The following is a 12,222-nucleotide window of genomic DNA, read 5'->3' on the forward strand; positions in this document are numbered from 1 at the left end:
GACTGGGCACAGGTGCGGTGGCCCTACCCACACAAAATCAGGAAACTGAGGCAACCAAGAAGTATCGACAACCTTAACCCAACATGGACAACAACTCCGTAAGACCCTATCCTAGCCCTTTTACAACACTCTCATGAGTCTCTTGCCTAAATGGCTTTAGAAAACGGCCTGGCCCTAGAGTGTCTATACCAGCTAAGGAAGGAGGGGTTTGTGCCTTTCCTGGAACCACTTGCTGAATGTACATCAACACACAAGTCCAAACCTACCACCACCAGATGACCCAAGAGGTTAAAATATTGCATAATATTACCCAAATCTTGAACAGATACCCAAGGCCCCTGAGATCACTAACCTACTTTCATGGCTGGTCTCTCCAAGTTGGGGACAATGGAAACGGACTGGATTTTAGACTGTTGCTTGTACAATCACAGGACTTGTTTCTATAGCCCTCATCAGATGTTTACTCTCTTGGCTACAAGATGCCCTACCCCTAATAACTCCATTAATTGCCCTTATTAAATATCCCAACCAACTTAAAATTAACTAAATTAAAATTAATCAATACCCTGATTAATTTAAAAACTGTAAAATTTTTATCCAGGAAAATCTGCTTAACATAGAATACACCGTTGAGAGCATTTTAAAGTATACAGTTCAGTGGCTTTTAGTACAATGATTATGTCGTGTGGCTATCACCACTATCTAATTCCAGAACATTTTCAACACCCCCAAACAAACCCATACTCATTCGCACTATTTTCTCCTAACCCAAGCCCATGGAAACAACACATCTGTTTTCTCCCCCTATGGATTTGCCTATTCTGGACAGTGCATTCAAATGGCATCATGCTATCTGTGGCCTTTGTGGACGGCTTCAGTGAGCACACGTTTCAAGGTTCATCCATGGCTGAGCATGTAGCAGTATCTTATTCCTTTCTATGGCTCTATAATATCCTATATTATGCATAGGCCACATTTGGTTTATGCAGTCGTAACTGGATAGAAATTTGGGTTTGTTTCACCTTTGGACCATTGTGAATAATGTTGCTTTGAATGTCCATGGACAAGTGTTTCTTTGAACATATGTTTCCAATGCTCTTTCGGACATACCTACCATGTGACTCTCCAGGTTAATGGTAATTCTAGGTTTAAGATTTTAAAAAATGCCAAGCTGTTTTCTGCAGTGGCTGCATCATTTTACTTTCCCACCAGTAATGTTATGTGGGTTTCCCGTTCTCCACATCTTTATCAACACTTGTTATTTTCCATTATGTTGAGTATAGCCTTCATTTTGAGTGTGAAATAGTATCACACTATCCTTTGGATTTGCATTTTCCTAATAATTTATGATACTGAGCATCTACCTAGTGCTTATTGGCCATCTGTGTATCTCCTGGAGACATGTCTATTCCAGTTGGTTACCCATTTTCATTGGTTTCTTTGTTTCTTATAATTGACTTCCAGGAGATCTTTATATAGTCTCAATATTAGAGCCTTCTCAGTTACATAACTTGCAAATAGAGGAGACATCAGTACCCCACTTTTAACACTGGATAGAATATCCAGACAGAAAATCAGGAAACAGCAGACATGAAAACATTAATGGACCTATCAGACATACACAGAACATTTTACTGAACAGCAACAAAATGCACTCTCTTCTCAAGGGCACATGGACTATTTTCCAGAACAGATCAAGTGTTAGGTCACAAAACAAGTCTTAACAAAATTAAGAAGACTGAAACCATACCAAGTATCTTTTCCAAATACAATGGCATGAAACTAGAAGTCAATAACAGAAGGAAAACTGGAATATTCATAATACATGGAAATTCAACAACAAACTCTTAAACAGCCACTAGATCAAAGAAGAAATCAAAACGGACATTAGAAAATAGCTCCAGAAATACAAAAACAAAAATAAAAACACCAAAACTTACAGGATGCAGCAAAAGTAGTACTAAGAGCAAAGTTTGTAGTGATAATCTTGTACATTATAAGAGAAGAAAGATGTCAAAGAAACAACCTGACTTACAACGCACAGCATTAGAAAAAGAAAAAATGAAACCCAAAGTTAGCAGAAGGATGGAAGTCACCAAAAAGAGAGAGGGAAAAAATGAAAGAGAGTATGAAAGATCAATAAAAGTAAGACTTGAGTTTTTGGAAAAAAATAAAATTGACAAACCCTTAGATAGAATATCGAGGAAAAAGAAGAGAGATGACTCAAATAAAGTAAATCAGAAATGAAAGAGGAGGCATTACAACTGATGCTTCAGAAAGAAAAAGATCAGAAGAGACTATTCTGAACTACTGTACACTCACAAATTGGGTAACCTAGACAAAATAGATAAATTCCTAGAAACAACCTATGAAGGCTAAATCATGGAGAAACAGAAATCTTGAACAGACCAGTAACAAACAAGCAGACTGAATGAGTAATCAAACACCTCCCAACGAAAGGAGAGTAAAGTGAATGCCCGACTTCACCAGACCCCTGAGCCAGCCTGCCCCAGCCCCAGGCTGACTCCCGTGGACCTAGCTGGCTCCCTGCAGGCTTCTGCAAATCCAGGCCCCTGGCTCACCCTGGAGCATGCCAGCTCTGGTGGCCTCAAGCAGCATCCTTGACACCAGGCTCCCACCATGCTCCTGGGAACCCAGGGCCCCATCTCAGCCTAGGGGCTGCCATCTTAAACAGCCCAAAGTGGCTCCTGTGACCACAAGTGGTGTCCTTGGCACCAGGCTCCTGGTGGGCTCTGGTGAATCCAGACCCTTGCTCACCCAAGTTCCTGCCTACTCCAGGCAGCCACAGGCAGCACCCACAGCCACAGGCAGCTTCCGCAACAGGGCACGCAGTGGGCTCCCACAAACCCAGGACCCCAGATCACTGCAGCACTTACCGGCTCCAGCAACCCCAGGTAGATTCCATGGCATCAGGCTCCCTCAGGGCTACTGGGAAGTCAGGCCCATGGCTCACCACACCACCTGCCAGTTCCAGCAGCTGTAGACAGCTCTCATGGAACCAGGCTCCTGGCAGGCTCCCAAAAACCAGGCCCCCTGCTCACCCAGGTGCTTGCTGACTCAGGCAGCCCTAGGCAGCTCCCACGGCACCAGGCACCAGCAGGCTCCCATGCACCCAGGCTTCCATCTTGACCCAGCACCTGCTGGCTCCTGCAGCCTCAGGCAGCTCCTGTGGCACCAGGCCCCCAGCAGGCTCCCAGGAATCCAGACTTCTGGCCTACCCCAGCACAAGCTGTCTCTCATGGCGCCAGGCTCCTGGCAGGCTCCCGTGAACCAAGGCTCTCAGATCATCCCAGCACTGGCCAACTCCCATGGCCCTGGATGACTCCTGTGGCTGCAGGCTCTCAATCAGGACCTGCCAAACCAGGCTCCAGTGGAGCTACTCATGAACTGAGGGTCCCAGCTGTGCCCAGGGCCAGACACAATACCGTGGACCCAAGCTCTCCACTCACCCCAGTACCAGGCTGCCCAAGGACTCCAGCAGCAAGCCTGCCCCTGGACACCACCAGATGGCCTACCCAGGACCCCTAGATGGGCTGACTGTGAAGGCTTTGGTTTGCTAAAGCCAGTCTGTAAAGAGTGGAAGAGGTGCCTACTTCTTCAAATTTGCAGACACCAATGGAGGCCACAAGGATCATGAATACTCAAAGACCCATGACACCACCAAAGAAAAAGAATAAAACTCCAATGACCGACCAAGAAATGGAGATATAGGAACTATGTGACAAAGGCTTCAGAACAACCCTCTTTGAGAAACTCATAAAACTATAAGGAAACACAGATAGACTACTAAATGAAATAAGGAAACAGCACATGAGCAAGTGAGAAGTTCAACAGAGAAACAGAAATCTTTAAGGAAAAACAAACAGAAATTCTAGAGTTGAAGAACACAATGACTAAACTGAAAAATTCAATAGCAAGCTTCAAAATCAGATTCAACCATGTACAAGAAATAATTAGTGAACTAGAAGATGTGTCATTTGAAATCATCCAGTCAAAGAAGCAAAAAGTAAAAAAGGAATGGATGGGAACGGGGAAAGGCAGTGTGAATTACGGGATACCGTGAAAAGAAACAGATAAGCATTATTAAAGTACCAGAAGAGAAGACAGGGAGAAAGGAAAAGAAAGTTTACTTAAAAAAATAGCAGCTGGGCCAGCCCCAGGGCTTAGCAGTTAAATGCGTGTGCTCCGCTACCAGCGGCCCAGGTTAGGATCACGGGTGCGCATCGACACACCATTTGTCCGACCATGCTGAGGCTGCGTCCCACATACAGCAACTAGAGGGATGTGCAACTATGATGTACAACTATCTTCTGGGGCTTTGGGGAGAAAAGGGGAAAAAAAAAACCAAAAAAAAAAAAAAAGTGATGACTAGAAGAAAGAAGTTAATTATGGGAGGGAATGGAGGTGCTAACTCACTGTACTGTGGTAATCCTTTCACAAATCATCATTTTGAACACGAAAACTTACATATGTTATATGTGACTAATATTTCAAGAAATCTAAAAAAAAAATCTCTCAACAAAGTACAACCCAGGACCAGATGACTGCACTGGTGAATTCTACCAAACCTATAAAGAAGTATTAAAAACAAGCCTTCTTACGCTCTGTCAAATGTTGAAAAAGAGGGAACACTTCCAAACTCATTTTACGACGCCAGCATTACCCTGATACCAACACTAGACAAGGACACTAAAAGAAAATAAAATTACAGACCATTACACCAGATGAACATAGATGCAAAAATCCTCAACAAAGTACTAGCAAACTGAATTGAACAGCGTATTAAAAGAATTATACACTACGACCAAGTGAAATTTATTCCTGGTATACAACGGGAGTTCAACATAGAAAAATCGATCAGTGTAATATACCACATCAATAAAATGAAGGGGAAAAAACATGACCATCTCAATGGATGCAGAAAAACCATTTGACATAATTCAACACCCTTTCATGATAAAACACTCAACAAACTAGAATAGGAGGAAAGTGCCTCACCATAACAAAAACCATATATGAAAAACACACAGCAAACATAATACTCAATGACAGAAGGCTGAAAGCTTTTCCTCTAAGATCAGGAACAAGGCAAGGATGCCCACTTTCACCATTTCTATTCAACACAGTACTGAAAGTTCAAGCCAGAACCATGAGGCAATAAAAATAAATAAATAAAAGCCTTCCAAATTGGAAAGAAAGAAGTAAAATGGTCTCTGTTGGAAGACGATATCATCTCATATGTAGAAAACACGAAAGACTCCACAAAAAAGCCGTTTGACCTGCGGCCGGCCCGGTGGCGTAAGCGGTTAAGTGCGCGCGCTCCGCTGCGGCGGCCCGGGGTTCGCTGCTTCGGATCCCGGGCGCGCACCGACGCACTGCTTGGTAGGCCATGCTGTGGTGGCGTCCCATATAAAGTGGAGGAAGATGGGCACCGATGTTAGCCCAGGGCCGTCTTCCTCAGCAAAAAACAGAGGAGGATTGGCGGATGTTAGCTCAGGGCTGATCTCCTCACAAAAAAAAAAAAAAAAAAGCCGTTTGACCTAACACGAATTCAGGAAAGTAGCAGCATACAAAGTCAACACAAAAATCAGTTGCATTTCTATACACGAACCATGAGCTCTCTGAAAAGGAAATTACAAAAACAATTCATTTATAATAGTATCAGAAAGAATAACATGCTTAGGAATTAACTTAACCAAGGAGGTGAAAGGCTTGCACCATAGAAACTACAAAACATTTCAGAAAGAAATTAAAGAAGACATACATAAATGGACACATATCCCATGTTCATGGATTGGAAGGCTTACTATTGGTAAAGTGTCAATATTACCCAAAGCAATCTATAGATTCAATGTAATCCCTATCCAAATCCTAATGATTTTTTTTGCAGAAATAGAAAAACCCATCCTAAAATTCACATGGACTCTCAAGGGACTCATAATAGCCAAAACAATCCTGAAAAAGAACAAAACTGGAGGACTCACACTTCCTGATTTCAAAACTTACCACAAAGCTACAGTAATCAACAGTATGGTATTCGCATAAAGACAGACATAGAGACCAATGGCATAGAATAGGGAGCCGAGAAACAAAGCCTCACATATACGGTCAAGTGATTTTTCACAAGGGTGCCAAGACCACGCAACGGAGAAAGGTTTCTTTTCAACAAATGGTGCTGGGAAAACTGGATATCCGCATGCAAAAGATTGAAGCTGGACCCCATCCAACACCATATACAAAAATTAACTGAAAATGGATCAAGGACATAAATGTAAGACCTCAAACACGAAAACTCTTAGAAGAAAACATAGGACAAAATCTTCACGACAGCGGACTTGGCAATGATTTCTTGGATATGACACCAAAGGTACAGGTAACGAAAGAAAAACAATGGACAAATTGGACTCCATGAAAATTTTATAAGTTGGTACATCAAGAGGCACTGTCCACAGAGTAAAAAGGCAACCCAAGAGAGGGAGAAAATATTTGCAAATCATGTTTCTGACAAGAGACTGATATCCAGAATATACAGAGAAGTCCTAAAACTAAACAACTAAAAAACAAGCCAAGTCAAATATGGGCAAAGGACTTGAAGAGATATTTCTCCAAAGAAGACTTACAAATGTCATATAAGCACATGAAAAGATGCTCAACACCACTAATTATTAGGGAAATGAAAATCAAAACCACAATGAGACACCACCTCACACCCACTAAAATGAGTGCTATGGAAAAGACAGAAAACAACAAGTGTTGGCCAGGGTGCGGCAAAATTAGAACCCTGGTACACTGTTGACAGGAACGTAAAATGGTGCAGCCGCTATGGAAAACAGTATGGATGTTCCTCAAAAAATTGAACATAGAATTATCACGTGATCCAGCAATTCCACTTCTGGAGATACATCCAAAAGATCTGAAAGCACAGCCTTGAAGAGATATTTGTACACCCATGTTCATAGCAGTATTGTTCACAATAGCGAAAACGTGGAAGCAACCCAAGTGTCCACTGACGCATGAATGGATACACAAAATGTAGTATATCCACACAAAGGAACATTATTCAGCCTTAAAAAGGAAGCAAATTCTGCAATATGCCACACATGGATTAACCTCGGGGACATTATGCTAACAGAAATAAGCCAGTCACAAAAAGATAAATACTGTATGATTCCACTTACACGAGGAACTGAGAGTAGTCAAAATCATAAGAGATACAAAGTGGAATGGTGGCTGCCAAGGGATGGGGGGAGGGGAGAAGGGAGAGTTATTGTTTAATAGGTATAGGGTTTCAGATTTATAAGAGTTATGGGGATGAATGGTGGTGATGACTGTACAATAGTGTAAATGTATTTAACGCCACTGAAGTGTACACTTAAAAATGGTTAAGATGGCACACTTTTTTGTTATGTATATTTTAACTCAATATACAAAAAGGGAAAAAAAAAAGAGAAATGAGCTATTAAGCCACAAAAAGACATAGTGGACCCTTAAATACATATTGATAAGTGAAAGAAGCCAACCTGAAAAGGCTATATACTCTGTTCCATAGTTTTCATGTATTCCAATTACACGACATTCTAGAAAAGGCAAAAGTATAGAAACACTATAAAGATCAGTGTTGCCAGGAGTTGGGAGGCAAGGAACGAAGAGGCAGAGCACACGGACTTTTAGGGCAATCCAACTCTTCTGTGGGATACTGTCGTGGTGGACACATGAGATTATGCATTTGTCAAATTCCAAGTACATGACAGCGAGACAGCGAACCTTAATGTAAACTACGGACTTGGTTACGAACACTGTAGCAGCATCAGCTCCTCACCTGTGAGGAATGAACCGCACTAACACAGGTGGTCATGCAAGATGTTAACAGTAGGGGAAACCGCAGGGGAGGAGGGAGAAATGCTCTGCACTATCTGCTAAATTTCTCTGTCCATCTAAAACTTTCCTAAAAAACAATCTATTAATTAAAAATTAATCAATGGAAGGTAGGGAGTGGGTAGAAATACGCACGAAACAAGAATATCAGAACACTGATAAATGTTGAAGCTGGGTAATGGGGACATGGGGGGCTATCACACTTTTCTGTTTAATTTGTGAATGTTCAAGGTTTTCCACAATAAAACATTTTTAAAGCTCCAGATTAAATCTAGATTATATATACAAGGAATCAAAGAATATGAAGAAAGCAGATATTTTTGAAGCAAGTACTCAAGGGGCACACTGAGGGAACGTGCAATCACACTGGATAGAGAGTGAACGTCCTGGTTCCACCAGGAAGGTTTGGAGCTCAGTGAGCAAGGCAGGCGACAGCACAGTCAGGCAAGTGACTGATAATGAACAAGGAAAATGTTCACCCTCACTGGTCACAGAAATGCCAACGATGGGCCCTGACAGAACTGCCCCAGGATTTACAACGTCGAGACACCCAGAGTTAGAGCGGGCTCAGGGACAGAGCACCACGTCCTGTGAGAATGCCAATCAGCACCGGCTTTCTGGAGGGCAAACCCCCCGAACCCTGGAACCCGCAGGCCACTGGCCCGGCTGCTCTGTTGTATGGACTCTGTCCAAAAACAAAGTGATTGGGTAAAGATGATGGACTGAATAAACATATGTAGAGCCCCTCTGACATAAAATCCCTAAAAAATGACCGAAAGATTCCTTCATTGATGAACAAATTCATAATAGCCCTGGGAACCATCAAGAGAGCCAAAATTTGAGGAAGACATCAAAGAGAGACAACAGCTGGTGACCGGGGACCCCAGTGGGGGGCTCTGGGTGGGCCATGGAGACCCAGCCAGGGCGCCCTCTCTTCCTCCCCCTCTTCCCCCTGCCGCTCACCTAACACCTCCTGCATCGCCCCTCCACTCCCAGCCACTGCCCACCTCACGCTCCAGGAATACAGGAGCAGAGGCGCAGGGCACCCTTTCCACTAGCACAGCTGTCCTCTTGCTCTCTGCGCCTCCCCAGGCGGCGGAGCCCAGCCCTGCACCTCCTCAGGGCCCAGCACGCTCCTCCCGGGCCCTCAGCCTCCTCCTCTCCATCTGGTCCTCCCTGCAGCACCTGCTAGCTCATCTCCACCTTACAAACAAACTCTCCCTTGGACCCATGCTCCCTTCTGGCTACTGTCCACTTGCCCGACTCCCCTTCATGGCGAAACCTCTTAAGTAAAGGGCCTCATCCCTACTGCCCTCCCATGGCTCCCCTTCCCCCACTCTAGACCCAGCTTCATTCCCACCCTCTCAAGGAGACTGAGGTCACCAGTGATCCCACGTGGCCAAGTCCAGCCATCTTCTCTCCATTCTGATCAGAGCTGTATCCCACCCAGCTGAGCACCCCTCCTTTCTGCAATACCCTTTTCCCCTCGTGGCTCCTGCAACCTCATGCTCCACCATTTCAGTCCCCTTTCCTGGACCCTCTTCAGCTACACCTCTGCAAACACTGCCTGCTCCTAGGCTGGGCCCGGGGCCCTTCCACAGCTGCAGTGTCTCCAGGAAACCTCATTCAATTCCACGTTTTTAAACATCTCTGACCTCATCCTCACTCTGCAGACACACCGATGCAACTTCAAGAGCTTAGGTGCTAGCTCCCCAGCATCAGCACCTAAGGAGTATCTCAGACTCGACTCCTCTCAAAATTTCACTGTCATATGAGTTCCAAAATAGCATCAAATATTTCCAAAAAGGAGGAAAAATTTGCATACAATAAATAGTGGTGAACAAAGTAACCGATAAAACGTATACTTACACCCAACCATGGTTGCTTGATGGGGAAAATAAGAACACAGAACTGTGATCAGACAGTCTCAAGCTGGGGAGTGGAAGGTGAGGAGCTGAGAGTGTAGAACACAGGAACTGATCAACTCTAACCATTTCCAGAAAGAAAGGCAGAAACTGTTGTTCCTAAAAGCTGAAAGACACCCACTAGAAGAATAGAAAAATCATGAGAAAACCTAACAAATTAAAAATTAAATTAAATGGTAGACTCAACTTCCAGTTTATCAATAATCACGATTGCGAATGGAGGAAATTGCTCTATAAAAAGACAAAGGCTCTCAAGTTGAGTTGAAATATAGTCATAAAATAAAGGGATATAATATGGTTGAAAATGAGGAGATAAAGAAATAAGATTTTAAATGGACAAAAAGGGGTTTTCTGTGTTGCTGTCAGGAACACTTATGCACCCAACAATATGGTCTTGAAACATAAAGCAAAACTGGACAAACAAGAAGACACAGGCACCTCCAGAATCACAGGGAAACCTACCTTACCTCTCTTAGAAATCCACAGGTCATGGGGCGGCCCCATGGCTTAGCGGTTAAGTGCGTGCGCTCCGCTGCTGGCGGCCCAGGTTCGGATCCCGGGCGCGCACCGACGCACCGCTTCTCCGGCCATGTTGAGGCCGTGTCCCACATGCAGCAACTAGAAGGATGTGCAGCTATGACATACAACTATCTACTGGGGCTTTGGGGGAAAAATAAATAAATAAATAAATAAAAATTAAAAAAAAAAAAGAAATCCACAGGTCAAGTGATACAGTAAGTTAGGAAACAGATCTGTTGACGAACACAAAAAAGCTAGATCTGGCCTCAGCCCGAGGGACAACAACGTAAGCAACTAGTGGAGAGGATGCATTCTCCTCAAACCACAATGAAACAATCACCACAATGGACTGTGTGCTAAGCCACAATGAAATCTCTAAATTGTCCACAAAGCAGAAATCTATAAGTGACCATATTACTGGACCTTCAAGCAATAAAAGTAAAAAATAATCACAAAATATTGGCTCCCCTCCCTCAACCTATCCACTTGAAAATCTGTCCACACTCTTCTAAATCTCTCAGGTTAAAGGGCGGATCCAGACAGACAGACAAACTCTTTAGAAATGAACAGCAAGGAGAGCAGCATGAGGCAAATCCATGGCATGGGGACAAAGGGACAGACGAAGGGACACAGCCTCCACTGCAGGTATCAGGGAATATCACCTGTACACGAAGAAGCTGAGCACTTCCCTCCAGGAGCCAGAACAACACCACAATAAAACCAAAGACAGAAGAACGAAGCGAGGATTCACGAGGCAGGAACAACAACGTAGACCTGAGCAATGGAGTCAAGGGCTGGCTGTCTGGAAAGACCTGTAACAGTGAGAAACCTTGCGCAGTCTGACCAAGAGGAACAGACAAAGGCACCAAACTGTACCATCAGGTATGACAAACTACAGAAACAGCTTTAACGTGATAGGAGAACATAGCAGATAACTCTGACCAGGACATCAGCGGTCCTCAACTGGAGCTGTCCTTCCCCCAGGATGCATCTGGAAACACGCGGGATGGGTTTTGTTTCTAGCTTTGTGTTGTCCTAATGGTTGTTGCCCCGGGGGTCCAGGAGGTCCTGAACAGCCTGTCACATAGAGCCATTTCCCACCTGACGTGTTACTGACATCTGGAAAGACAAGCACTGATCCAGATTAAATGAACAATGTGGCTGAGCAGCCCAGTGGCGTAGGGGTTAAGTGCATGCACTCTGCTGTGGTGGCCTGGGGTTCGGATCCCGGGCGCGCACCGATGCACTGCTTATCAAGCCATGCTGTGGTGGCGTCCCATATAAAGTGGAGGAAGATGGGCATGGATGTTAGCCCAGGGCCAGTCTTCCTCAGCAAAAAGAGGAGGATTGACAGATGTTAGCAAAAAAACAAAGAAAGAAAGAAACAAACAAATCAATCAATAAATAAACAATGTGGTAGGGAAATGTTTTCCATGGATGTATAACAGGCAAAAGATGGTACCCTCAGTACGTAAGGAATATCGAGAAACCAATGTTTACAACTACTAAACTGTAAAAGAGTGGGAAAATCAGAAACATAGCCAATAAATACATCAAAAATATATCTAACCTATTTGTACAGGTGGAGAAATATGTATGTAAAGCACAGGAAACAGTCTAGGAGATGACGCACCAAATTTTACCATGGACAAGGACAAAAGTTGGGAGATAGGTGAGAAATAGGAGTTTTTACACTTCTTAGTTTATATATTTCTGTAGTTTTAATTTTTACAAAAGTGAACGTATTCTACTCAAACAGATGTTTAAAATTTTAAAGAAATTATTAAAATATTCAAAATGACTTCAGTTCAAGGATATTCATTAAAACATGAATGGGAGGAGTGACGTCAGCGTCACGGCGGAGTGAGCTTTCCCGTAAACT

At 43.6% G+C, this 12,222-nt stretch overlaps 2 protein-coding genes across 3 annotated transcripts in view; one reads left to right on the plus strand and one right to left on the minus strand.

Annotated features, from left to right (window-relative positions):
* Nucleotides 1-12,222, plus strand: part of LOC131418749 (ral-GDS-related protein-like) — a 393,378-nt gene that overhangs the window by 203,735 nt on the left and 177,421 nt on the right. The window lies entirely within an intron of this gene.
* Nucleotides 1-12,222, minus strand: part of LOC131418225 (ral guanine nucleotide dissociation stimulator-like) — a 29,757-nt gene that overhangs the window by 10,151 nt on the left and 7,384 nt on the right. The window lies entirely within an intron of this gene.

This window comes from Diceros bicornis, chromosome 19, assembly GCF_020826845.1.
Source record: "Diceros bicornis minor isolate mBicDic1 chromosome 19, mDicBic1.mat.cur, whole genome shotgun sequence".
Classification (NCBI taxonomy): domain Eukaryota; kingdom Metazoa; phylum Chordata; class Mammalia; order Perissodactyla; family Rhinocerotidae; genus Diceros; species Diceros bicornis.